General features: G+C 48.0%; 1 long non-coding RNA gene across 1 annotated transcript; it reads right to left on the bottom strand.

Moving 5' to 3' along the window:
- Positions 1-8,557: 8,557 nt before the first annotated feature.
- Positions 8,558-10,671, bottom strand: LOC140847046 (uncharacterized). The gene is made up of 2 exons (XR_012126642.1): positions 10,389-10,671; positions 8,558-9,518 (listed from the first exon to the last, which is right to left on the bottom strand). It is a non-coding gene; the product is annotated as an uncharacterized lncRNA (long non-coding RNA).
- Positions 10,672-12,423: the final 1,752 nt, after the last annotated feature.

Genomic DNA, 12,423 nt, shown 5'->3' on the forward strand with positions numbered 1-12,423 from the left:
GTACAAATGAAACTATGTTGGCCATGAAATAGCTTAATGTTGAAATGGATGATGGATATATCATTGTATCTACTTTTGTATATGCTTGAAACCTTCCATAATAAAACTGTTCTTTTTAAAGAAAGAAAAATAAAAGTGGGGAGGGTGGATATTAGTTATTAATTACATGCCTTAGAGGATTTTTATAAGGAGGTATTAAACAAATTAATCTAAATTAAATCTAAGTAAAACATTTAGCACAGTGCCTGGCACTCGGCAAGTGCTGTCAGTGTTAGCTGTATTGATCTTGTTCCTCCTTTGGGCTCAGAAGCAGTCAGATAAATTACCACCAGGTGGCGCTGTCTCCTAACTCCACCGGAATCCGGGTTCATGCTCAGCCCCGAGTTTGAATCCTGCTCTGCAGCTTCCTACCTGAAACTTGGGACGTTTACTATCTCTGAACTTTAATTTAATCATGTAAAAAATGGGGGCAATAAGAATATCGACTTCCAAGTGGTTAGGATGGTTGAGAGACAATGACGTAAAGGATCTAGTGCATACCTTTTCGGGCACCTGCCTCTGGGGCTGGATCTGCCTGGGGACCCAGAGTTCCTCCGTCTTTCTTTTGGGGATTCCTCAACTGCCCAAGAGATTGTGAATTCTGAGAGAGGCTAACACAGTGGGTAAGCTTTCTCCCCTAGCTCAGCCTCATCCATTCCTACCACAGGCCAGCCCTCCAGCCACTAGATGGCGCAGTCTTCCTAGAAGACAAGAAGTTGGAGAAGCCCAGTTTCCTTAAGTGACTAAGATGCCCCTCAGTCTCCTTATTTATAGATGCATTTCTATATATAAAATACACCAATCACACCTGCAGCATGAGGTTCAACATGACATTATAAGGGAAAGCATTTAATACAGGCTTGGAACAAAGAGCTGCTCCTAGCAACATTAAAATATTAGGACGAATAAGCTAGTATTTTGTGGGCGTATTATGTGTGGGGCATATAACATTGTGAATTCTCATAGTAATGATCTAGATATTGATCACCATACAGGAGAGGGAACTGAGGCTCAGGGAGGAGGGGTTACCTGTCGAAAGTCACACAGCTGGTACATGGCAACTTGGGGATTTAAACTCAAGCAGCCTGTCTCCAGAATCTGTACTGCAAGCTGTTATTCTAGACTAGACTCCTTCACCCTCTTAAATCAAGTTACATGCCCAGAATTCAAGTTTCTTCCGGGCCTGAGATCTTTGAACTTCTATCCTGGCCCCCTCCTGAACAGGAAGGGATGATTCAAGAAATACAAAGCCCTTTCTGCCCGTTGACCACACCATGAGGCTGTGTTCCCCTATCGTGAGCATCCATCATGATCACCTAGAGTCCTTGCTGAAAAAGAGATTGCTGGGCCTACCCCCAGTGTTTCTGATTTGGTAGATCTGGGCTGGGGCCTGAGAATTTGCATTTTTAACAAGTTCGAGGTGATGCTGCTGGCCTGCAGGCTTCACTTTGAGAGCCACTGAATTATGGCAGAGCACCAAGATGAAGATGTAGACCCTGATTGGCCACGTGGAGGAGAGCACTTGCCATCGTGGATAACCTGCCTACCTTGAGAGGGCCACAAACAAGAGAAAGAACCTCCTATTTTATTTAAGCCACTATATTTTGGGATCTATTGGTTACAGCAACTTGGCCTTTACATTAATTAACACAGACATTCTCCAGGCCTTTTTTTCTTGGAAATGCCCTAATGGAAAGCCTTGGTCCCACCAGTCATCAGTAACTTGGCCAACATCTGCCAGCAAGTTCAGCTGACTCCCCTCAGGGGCCTAGTGACTGTGGCTGAGAGGCCAGCTCTCAAGGGTGACCAAACAGTGAGTGGCTGTACAGTGGTACAGGTTGTTCACTGCACAAGGAATGAGCACACATCCTACTCACATTTCACCTGCCAAATCATGCACCTTGGTACACAGGAAAATACTTTTTACTTAAGAAAGTGACATTCATCAAACTTTGAGGAATGGAGCTGTCCAGATGAGATCCTTTTTTAAAAATTATCCACCTAGAAGGATATCTTTTTCTAATTAACACAAAGACACCCAGCTGGCTCTTAGTTCAGATTCAAGAATCAAGAGTTGTCAAGATTTCTGGTGTTATAGGCAAGTTCCAGGCATCCCCCAGAACTGAAGCATCTCCCTGATACTGGTTTGAGGGAATTGTCCAAATAGACCAAATCTGGCAATTAGGGGCCTGTGGTTGATCAAGGCCATGGTAAGACCCTGGAACAGGAAGAACCCTGGAAGGAAAATCCTCCTTGAAACCCCCTCCAGGCTGGACTGGGAGGACAAAGTGGAGAACTTCAGAGAAGAGGACTAGAGGTATGTCGGTTGTCAACGGGAGTCACCCCACTGCCAAGCTGTTGGCAGTCAGAATGTTTTTAGTGCCATGTGGCCGAATTGTTGAGAAAGGCAGTCTCATGTGTACTGTCTTTTGACCCCAGCTCAGCTGCATAAGAGCAGGCCTTGGTCCTGGAACACTTCTTTACCAAGACATAAGGAGCCCACATAGCCTGTTCAGTCTTATAACCTCTTGAAGAAATATCTTTCCCTGTCTCAGACTCCAGGCATATAGTCTTGTTCTGCTTAAGCGCATGTGTCAGTGGCTCTCAGACACACCCCCAGCTTTCTGAATTTCAGACTACATGGGGCGGGGTTGGACAGGAACTTCACTGCAGCACCAAGTTAGGGGTGTGTGGTCGCATCGTCGGTGCTGGCTGTGGAGTGGATCCACTGGCCGGCGGACTGACGCCTTGCAAGGGGCAGGGTCTGGTGCCCTCCATCTCTCTCCTGCTACATGTAAAGGCTGTGCCACTTTTGCCTGATGGGCATGTGGTCTGTGTCCCGCCACCTCGAGTCATGCACTGTTCACTGCTCTGGGTTGCATTTATTTGCCTTTTATCCTTGGCCCCACAGCCTGATCACCCAGTGAACTGGTGAAACAAGAATCTTGAATCAACAGCGGATTTCACAACAAAGATGCTTAATTTATCTCACAAAGCAAGGAGTCTGAAGGAGTAAGCAGTGCCAGAGCTGAAGCAATAACTCAACGAGGGAATAAAACACACTGTTTACTCTGTTCTTTTGCTCCATAATCTTGTTTGTTGACTTTTAGGCCTTGTGTGACCTTCTCCAAAACAAGCAAGCAAAGGGCAGCCTGAACTTCAAGAGGGCTTGCCTCACATTCTGCTCTCTTTTTATTAAAGGGGAATAATCTTTTTCTGGAAACACTGTCCCAGGAATCCCCCTAATAGCTCATAGACCACTCTTTGTCACATGGATACTCCTAGCCACAAGGAATGCTGGTAAAATGAGTATTTCCAAACTCTTCTGTGGGACACGGACCTTTGCAATTTGAAGAAAGAGGATGGGAGTGGCTGTGGTGTAGGTAACCCACAGGCTCCACTGCAGGGAGACAGAGCATGGTTTCAATCGTCACTTGGTTGTAGATTTTGGACATCTGACTGACACTTCACACCTCACTCAGAGTTCCTTGATTAGACATTGGCACAGCAATTAGACTTTCTGTTGGGGAGGAAGGTAGATGAATTTTCGGTCATGTGTGGGAGAGTTGCTTTTGTGTGGGGTACGGCATTTTTGAGCTGCATGTATGAGCAGGTGGGTGTGTCTCAATGCTGGTCTCTAAAACGTGGACTAGGACTGAGGGATGTACTGTTTACTGTCACCCAAGCATACCCTCAATTCCTGCCTGGCCTGGTAACCCCTTGATTTGGGGAACTTCCTCTGCAACACCTGGCCCTAGGCAGCTGTCATTCACTTTTCCTGCCCCTCCCACCCCGACCATCCTCAAGGGTGCCCCAGTGGCTACCATCATAAATTCTTGGTGATTGGCCCAAGGATGGGCATGTGACCCAGGCAGAGCCAATCAGAGTCTCTCCTGAGTTAATGGGAAACTGGGGCTGTCAGTGACCATTCTTACCAAAAGATGTGAGGGTGACAGCAGAATGAAGCCTTAACACCAGGCGGGGGAGGGCAGGGGCAAAGGAGGTTGGGCGTGGAGAGAGGAGGTGTTACTGAAGCCAGTACAGTTACACAATCCCAATTAACCAATGATAGGAGCTAATGAACACTGCCCCTCTGTTCCTTTTTGCTTTTCAGAAACTGGTTTGAGCAGTTTCTGCAGCTGGAAGAGAAACGCCGTTTATGTATTGATTATCAGTCTTTTCCACAAACATCCATGTTCCACGAGGGCAGAAACTTTGGTTTCTGGCTGAATTCCAAGTTCTTAGAACAGTGCCTGGTGCAAAATAGGAGCTCAATAAATATTCGTTGGGTTAATCAACCAGTTCTGACTATTCTGTTTCCATGACCAGAACCCTTTTGTGCGGCCCTAATGAGCTGACCTCCCAAATTTGTGCCTGGCCTTCCAGAGTTGTTGCTGGGAAGTGGCTGTGTAGTGAGTGTTACGTTAATGAGACCGTGCATCTGGGTGCTATCCTCTCTACTCTTACCTCCGGTCGGCAAGATAGAAGAGCCACAAAATGGGTGAACCCCACCAGTCTCCTCAAGTCACCACTAGGGGGGCGATCCACCAAACCATCACCCAAATGAGGTGCGAATGAGAAATACACTTGTGTTAAGCCACTGAGATTTGGGGGTTCTTTGTTACAACAGTTAACTTCTCCTGACTATTACACCTCAGAGTCATACTAACCTCCTCCCTCTCCCACCCCCACAGTCTGTCTCACCCCCTTAGATCCAGTCTCCAAACCAGAGTGCATTTTCTAAAGCACAAATCTGTGACCTTTGCTTCAAATCCTTCATGATTCTCCAAGGCCCTAAGAAAAAGTCAAAATTCCTCAGAGGGACATTCAAAGATTTTTCTAACAGTTCAAGGGAACTCTCTGGATCCTGTTTCCAAAAACCTTCCTTCATGGGCCCTCTGGCCTAAGCACTTCCCTTCTTACCTCTAAGCAAACACAACACACAGTCTCATGGCTCCTGGTCCCTGCTCCTGCCAGCCCTTCTCCTTGCAGTGCCCATCACGAGCCAGGCTATGTTCAGGATCGTGTGGAGTAAGCAGTTTGGACAGGTCCTGATGGATGACCAGGGTCAGCATTCACTGAGTGACCAGGAGCCAGATCAGTGTCCTGGGTGATGCAGGGTTTGGGCTTCAGATTGCTAATTTTTAATTTTCTCAGAATATTTACAGATCTGTTGTCAGCTGATACTTTGAGATATCTGAGCCCTGGCCCATCAGGTGCCAAAGAAAGTTCAACAGCTGGGGTTGTGGGACTCTGTATCAGAGTAGAGCACATTGGCCCCCAGCCTGTCCCTGGAGCCCCAGAGCCCCCTCCTTGTCCCACTAGGCCAGGGGCTCAGATCCCCCCATGAATGCATTTGGTTTATTAGAATGAGTGAGAGGTAAAGTTTTTTAAGCACGGTATCTGCTAAGCTTAGTACACTCACGTCCTCAATGAGTCTTCAAATAACCCTATGAGAGGAGTACAATTTTACCCTCATTTATAGGTAAGGAAACTGAAGCACAGAGAAGTCAAGACATTTTCCAAGCTCACACAGCTAGAAAGTGGCTGGTCCAGATTTCAAATTTAGACCAGTTACTTCAGGTCTGCACCCCCATACACTCCCCATTTTGCAGCCAGGAAACTGAGGCACAGTGAGGGGAATGGGCTTCATCAGGATCATACGGGAAGGGCTAGTGTATTCCTCTTTCAAAGGCACAAAGAAGTACCTGCTGGATTCTGGGGCCAACCGGGTGGAGGCACTTCTCAGCAGGAAGAGTACATAGAGTGGGCGAGACATCAGAACACAGTTCCAGAAAAAGGGATTAAGGGCCAATGCCCGCTTTGTCCACAGTGTTCATGGTGTCCTCAAGAAGGGCATGAAAGAAAAATGCACAGGATGTCTACAAACACTGGGTTCTGATCCAAGACTTGTGCCTCCTCTCTGCCAGTGTGGTCCTCCCCAGGGCTGCAGCTTGCTGGGGGAACTTACACAGGATCCTTTCTTCCCTGGCCCTCTGTCCCTTCATTTTCAAGTTCAGGGTGGGGGAGGGGTTCCCCTCCATGGTTCTAAGGTGGCCTTTGGAGGCAGACACAGCCTGGGTCCAAGCACACCTCTGCCACCTGCTCACAGGTGACCTTAGCATCTCTGAGCCTTGGTTTCTCCCTCCATGAGGAGTGGGGGTTAAATAATACAGGTCTGTTAAGCAACCAGGAAGTGCTGACTCACAGCAGGCGCTGTAAGGAGAACATTCTTGTTGTCATGACCATCTGGTTAAGTTAACATTGGCAGTAGTGTGAGGAAAGCTTATTGTTTAAGGGTCTTGGAGTCCGGCCAACCTGGAATCAAATCTGTCTCTGCCACATTCCAACCCTGGCCAGAGACCACCCCAGCTGATTCAGACACCAACGGGAGAGGTCACCGTGGTCATGAGTGTAAATTGCTCAGTGCAATGCTCAGACTAAGGGCTCTGTCAACATCAGTTCTTATTAGCCTATGATTCTAAGATCCTGGAGTTCTAAGAGACTGTAATTTTTTTTTTTTGAGAGGGCATCTCTCATATTTATTGATCAAATGGTTGTTAACAACAATAAAATTCTGTATAGGGGACTCAATGCACAATCATTAATCAACCCCAAACCTAATTCTCAACAGTCTCCAATCTTCTGAAGCATAATGAACAAGTTCTTACATGGTGAACGAATTCTTACATAGTGAATAAGTTCTTACATGGTGAACAGTGCAAGGGCAGTCATCACAGAAACTTTCGGTTTTGCTCATGCATTATGAACTATAAACGATCAGGTTAAATATGAATATTCATTTGATTTTTATACTTGATTTATATGTGGATCCCACATTTCTCCCTTATTATTATTATTATTATTATTATTATTTTTAATAAAATGCTGAAGTGGTAGGTAGATGCAAGATAAAGGTAGAAAACATAGTTTAGTGCTGTTAGAGGGCAAATGTAGATGATCAGGTGTGTACCTATAGACTAAGTATTAATCCAAGCTAGACAAGGGCAACAAAACATCCATGGATGCAGAAGATTTCTCTCAAAACAGGGGGGGGTGAGGTTCTAAGCCTCACCTCTGTTGATTCCCAATTTCTCACCTGATGGCCCCCCTGTGACTGTGCCTGTCTTAGGTTGTTCCTCCCTTGAGGAATCTTACCAGTAAGAGACTGTAATTTTAAGATAAAAAAATTCATTCCAAGATTCAGTCTGCAAGGGGGGACACCTCCAACAGCCCCTGCCCTGCCAGGTGGGGCACCTGCCCTGGAGGGCCTCCCCTTTTCCCCAACAAGGGTGCTCAGGCCCCAATCTGCTCATCTAGAGCAGTAGCAAGCCCAGGGCAACTCCAGCCTTTGCGTGCTCAGGAACTTCCCAGCCAGCTTGCGTCCCAGCCAGAACCCCACTGCGGCCTTATCCTCAGCACATCCCCTCCCTAGCTGCCTTGATGCGACTCATCACTGCCTTCTGTTAATTTTACCTCCTAAATATCTTTCCAATGCATCCACCCTCTGCATCTCCACCAGTGTCATGGATTGACACAGCCTCGGGGTGTCGGGCTCCCTGCACAGCTCCCCCAAGTGGCTCACCTGTCCCCTCCTCACAGCAGCCACAGTCTTTTCGGCAAAGTGCAAGTCTGATTACATCCCTGCCCTCTGCGCTTGGGATGAAGGTCCGGGCCATGGCCAGGTCCCTGTAGGGTCAGCCTTGGTGTCCAGTCACCAGGGATTTCTATGACTCATGACCTCAGTGAGTTCAGGCCACTTCCCAAGGGTCTGCCCTCGTGTGACTGCCCAGTAGAAGCAGCAGGCCCCCCTGCAGCCCCTTACTCAACTTTGGTTTGCTTCAGACTACTACCCAACATGGTGCTTTGTATCTGCTTAGTACTTACTGTCTGTCTCTCCCACTAGAATGCAAGCCCCGGAAAGGCCAGAAATAACTATCAAAATCTATTAATAAAAATCAGCATCACTAAATATCAAGAAGAAATGGATGGGTGAACTCTGAAAGGCCATCTGGAAAGACCCCCGAATTGGTTCCTTGGGGCTGCTGTACCCAAGTGCCCCAACCTGGGCGGCTTAAACAGCAGACACATGCCATCTCCGTTCTGGGGGCCCGAAGTCCAAGATCAAGTTGTCTGCAGGGCCGGCTCCTCCTGCGGGCTGGGAGGGGGTGTCTGTTGCAGGAGCCTCCCAGCGTCTGCGCCGTGCAGGAAGTCTTTGGCGTTCCTCAGTTTGGAGATGCATCATCCTTTTTCCTGCCTTCATCTTCACGTGGCCCTTTCCTGTGCATCTTGGTGTCCAGATTTCCCCTTCTTATAAGGACACAGACACACTGGATAAAGGCCCATCCTTCCCCAGTATGACCTCATCTAACTATGTCTGCAAAGGCCCTATTCCCAAATAAGGTCACATTCTGAGATACAAGGGGCTATGATTTCTGCATATGAATCTGGCGGGACGCGAGTCAACCTGTAACCCAGTTAGTTATCTCATCTGGCCATCGCCTCAGGCTTTACTTAGCAATCATGCTGCCTCTGCCTCAGAGCTGGGTTTCAAGATCTTCCTACCCTCTGGTCTAAATACAGTCCTCCTAGCAAGATGCCTGATGCAGGCTGCCAGTGAGGTCTGCCAGCGACAGCCCCAGCTAGTCCCATGGCCTCAGCAATCAGCGTGGGGTCACTTCTGTCCCAACTAGAACCAGCCAGGTCCAGGAAGCTGTGTGTCCAGGAAGGAGGGGGCAGAGTCTCCCTTTTCAGGGTGGACATCATTCTCCCACTCAGTTCCTATCCTCACCTCGAAGCCAGAAAAATCTCTACCAGCTCAGGCTACAGAGTCCGTAGTACATTCCCTTACTGTTATTCCTGCTTGAATGATTTCCATCCTGCTGTGGGAGATAGAGTTTGGAAACCCAAAAGCAAAGAAACAAGTCCCCTTTCCTCTGATTCCTCTTGTGTCATCCCTTCCATGAAGCAGAAATTGCAAACTATCTTTATTGGCCAAATGGGCAAAGGGCCAAGACACAGGAAGAAATGAACGGGAAGGGAATCTTGGTTACTATGTGGTGTTGGTAGAGCCGGCGTCGGGGGCCGTCTCTTTCTTTGGCTTGTGGACGGCCAGCTTCTCGCTGTGTCCTCATGTGGTCTTCCCTCCGTGGGCACATACGTGCCCCTGGCGTCTCTCTGCATCCACACATCCTCTTCTTGTCCAGATACCCGTTAGATTGGGTCAGGGCCCCACCCAAGGAGCCCCAGTTGTGCTTGATCACCTCTTTAAAGTTTCTATCTCCAAACACAGTCATTCTGAGGTGCTGGGGGTGCGGGTTTCCACGTAAGAATCCAGCCCGTGACACCAGTCCTTCCTCTCCTTCCCTCTCATTTTCTGCTGTGGTTCCCCACTGGCCAAAGCCACCCAGAATCTGAGACTGTCCATCCAGGTCAGTCTCCTGGGGCCCAGAGCAGGTGGAGAAGGGTGGATGGTGGATCTAGAAGGCAAATGGAAGACACTTCATGGAATGGAATTCTGCTGCCATATGTCTCACCTACATAAACCTTTGCCTACTTACCAAGCAAAGTTACTTAGCGGATTTCCTCTCCCACCGTCACCACCATCCGTGTACTTCAAGCAGGTGGGGGCCGGGGCTCTGGCCCCAAATGGTTTCTTTAAAACAGTGATTCTCACATACAAAGGAGCAGGTGACTGTGCAGGAGCTCCTCGCCCACCCTCAGCCCCCTGCCTGGTTCTCCAGGGTGGGCCAGGAAACCAGCTACATTGTCCAGGGACTCCTCTTTCCCAACAGGGCATGCATCCATGTTCTAGCTTCTTCCCAGAATTTGGGGCCCCATACAGTTCCTCCTGAGCTTCAGCAGGCCCCTAATGGAGTGGCAATCATCTGTTGGGCAGTGATAACTCTCTTTGCTCATGACAATGGACTGTCCAGCCTGTGTCCCAGTCCACACCCTGTTCCTCCTCCTCAGTGTATCATCCTCACCATGGTCCTCTAGACGTATCATGTGAAAATCGAGATGGATATTTACTAAGCTCATGCTTCTCTACTGGTCCCCTCCTGCCTTCCCAAATTCCCAGTGGTTGATGGGGTGGAGCATTGCTTCCGATAGAGTCATGTATATTTCCATCCACTGATTCCTTCCACGGTGAATTTTCTAGAATATAGCTAGACCATGTCATTCCCTGCTTAAAACCCCCCGTGGCTCCCTACTGTTCTTAAGACAAGATTCCCTTTTGGCCTGATACTGGACACTTTCATCCTCAGACCCCAGCCCCTTCTCCCACCATCTCCTCCACATATTTCTTTTCTCAGTAACCCATACTCTTCACCAGACCCCAAACGCACCACCCATTTTCCTGCTTGCTGGTCTTTTCTCCTGCTGATTCTTCTGGGATGCAGAGGCTCATTTTGGAGCTGGGTAAGGGCTCAGGCTGCTAATGAAGATCCACTATTTGGAAGTCACCTGCTAGTTTGAGGTTGTCCAGGCTCTGCTCACTTAGACCTAGGGGCAATATTCCAATTTCTGGGCATGAGATACGGAGTTCCAAAGGTCGCTTCAGCCGTGCCCTGCCTCCACAGTCTCCCGCCCATCTTTGGAGCACTGTGTCCACAGGCTCCCAGGAGACCTTGCTTGTGGTACTTCCCTCCTTCCAGTAGTCTCTCTTGTAAGCATGTGAGAAGGGGAAGGATAAGCATATATTCAACTGAAATGTGTTTCCCAGCAGTACTACATATGTCATCTCACGTAATCTCCTCAGCAACCCCTGGGGATCATTAGTCCCATTTCTTAGATTTGACAGTTATCTACATTATTAAATGCTCACCCCAGTGAGTGTTGTTACTATCTGTCAACATAGAAAGATTATTGACTCTGTTCTCTATGCTGTTCTTTCATTCCCCGTGACTACTTAATATCTTAATATTGGGTGTTGGTGTTTATTAGCAAACCTCAGACGGGAGTGAACCTGCTGACCAAGGTCCACCAGACACAGCAGGACAGGAGCCCAGGGCCTTGGAGGCTGAAGTTAACATTAATTCTCTGAGGAAACAGACTTAGAGGTGGAGGTGATTTTTCCCAAGTTCCTGACACAACTGGCTTCATTAGGATGAGTAATACTAGTTGCTTTAACAAATAAGACTCCCAAAGTCTATGAACTTGACGCAATACAAGTTTGTTTCTCACTTGTATCAAGCCTAGTAAGGTGTTTCTAGTTGGTGGATGGACTTGCATGTGGTCATTCAGAGCCCCAGCCTCCTTCCATCGTGTGTGGCTCCACCCTTCCCTAGGTTCACAGAGTCCTTGCCACTCAGCCAGCAACTGGGGGAAGACGGGGAGACAATGAGTGCTGCAAATGGAAGGCTCTGGGGGCCAGGCCTGGAACCTGCAGCGAGCACTACTTCTGCTCACCTTCCATTGGCCAGAACTCAGTCACATGACCACATCTCACTGCAAGGAAGCCTGGGAAATGATTTCTAACTGTGTGCCTGGGAAGAGGAGAGAAGCTGGGTATTGGTGTGTTTTTTTTTAATTGAAGTCTAACTGATACACAATATAATATTGGTTTCAAGTATACAACATAGTGATTTGACGGTTATCTACATTATTAAATGCTCACCCCAGTGAGTGTTGTTACTACTGTCAACAGAGTATTATTGACTCTGTTCTCTATGCTGTATTTTCATTCCCCGTGACTACTTAATATTGGGTGTTGGTGTTTATTAGCAAACCTCGGATGGAGTGGAACCTGCTGGCCAAGGTCCACTAGGACAGGAGCCCAGGGCCTTGGAGGCTGAAGTGTTTTGTGGACGACACAGTGGAGACCAGGAAGCCCCGGGTATTGCTGAGGAGGGTGGAGAACATGGTCTGATCTCAGTTCCAAAAGGAATTCCTCTGGAGATTAAGTGCTTGTTGCTCAGAGTGCGCATTAGCCCTTAGGGGCTGGTACCGAGGAGGCCTGTGCTCAGGACTGTTAACTGAGAAGAATCCCCTGGCTTTGGCCCCTTTCTTTATACCTTTGCTGGGTGAACTTAACATTAATTCTTTGAGCTGAAAATCCCACGTCCTTCCAGAAATGTCACATTATAGTTCCAAGTAGGGGTGATATTACAAGTGTCTAACACCTGTACAATGATCTGGCAGGAACAGGGTGGGGAGGCCCCTTGCTTGTTAACCCTTTAGGTGCTGGATTCTGAGGAGGACTGGGGGCCCTGGGGTGGGCCAGGGCCATATGGGAACAGTATAGAAAGCTGGATCCTCAGGGTAGTGGATTTTTGCCAACCAGCTCAGGAAGTACTTAGATATTTTACCATATTACACCTTGGCTCCCAGATCCTAAAATTCTGAAGTTCCATAATTAAGGGACTCCATAGTTCCATGTGC

This window comes from Manis javanica, chromosome 17 (genome assembly GCF_040802235.1).
Source record: "Manis javanica isolate MJ-LG chromosome 17, MJ_LKY, whole genome shotgun sequence".
Lineage (NCBI taxonomy): Eukaryota > Metazoa > Chordata > Mammalia > Pholidota > Manidae > Manis > Manis javanica.